At 78.1% G+C, this 494-nt stretch overlaps 1 protein-coding gene across 1 annotated transcript in view; it reads left to right on the top strand.

The window, feature by feature from the left end:
• Positions 1–239: 239 nt before the first annotated feature.
• Memo1 (mediator of cell motility 1) overlaps positions 240–494 on the top strand; it is an 84,019-nt gene continuing 83,764 nt past the window's right edge. The window contains exon 1 of the mRNA XM_028778983.1: positions 240–260. The gene's annotated coding sequence lies outside the window, so the exon portion shown is untranslated. The remainder of the gene's footprint in view (positions 261–494) is intronic.

The following is a 494-nucleotide window of genomic DNA, read 5'->3' as shown; positions in this document are numbered from 1 at the left end:
CGCCGGGGAACCGGGAACCCTGGTCGGTCTCGGAGGACAGCGACCGCGTGTGCGTGCTGAGGCAGCGGCGCACGAGGACAAACCAGGCGGCTGGGGGAAGGGGCTCTCCCCGCCTCGCGGCTGCGTCCTGCGCCCCGCGCCCTGCCCCCAGCCTCTGCTGGCGCTAAACCCCGGAGAGCGGAGCGTGCACGCTGAGCCTCCTCGGCGGGCCGGGCCGCGGCGCTGGGCATGCTCAGTGGGCCGGACCCGTAGAGCGGCGAGTAAGGACGCATGGGCTTCCCAGGCTCTGCCTTCCCCGGGTTCAGGCCCCGGCCCCGGGCTGTGGGGGTGGCACTCACCACCGCAGCCTGGCCCGCGGCCACTCAACCCCGGATGGCGCGGGGCTCGTCCCGCTTCCGCCGTTGAGCGCGCGGCACGGCGGGCGGAGGCGCGGGGCGGGGCGGGGCCGGCGGGCGCGCGGCAGGAGGGAGGCCTGGCGGTGGGGGCGGGGCGGG

The sequence above is a fragment of the Grammomys surdaster genome, unplaced genomic scaffold, assembly GCF_004785775.1.
Source record: "Grammomys surdaster isolate TR1022 unplaced genomic scaffold, NIH_TR_1.0 343, whole genome shotgun sequence".
Classification (NCBI taxonomy): domain Eukaryota; kingdom Metazoa; phylum Chordata; class Mammalia; order Rodentia; family Muridae; genus Grammomys; species Grammomys surdaster.
This window is presented reverse-complemented; position numbering and strand designations above follow the sequence as displayed.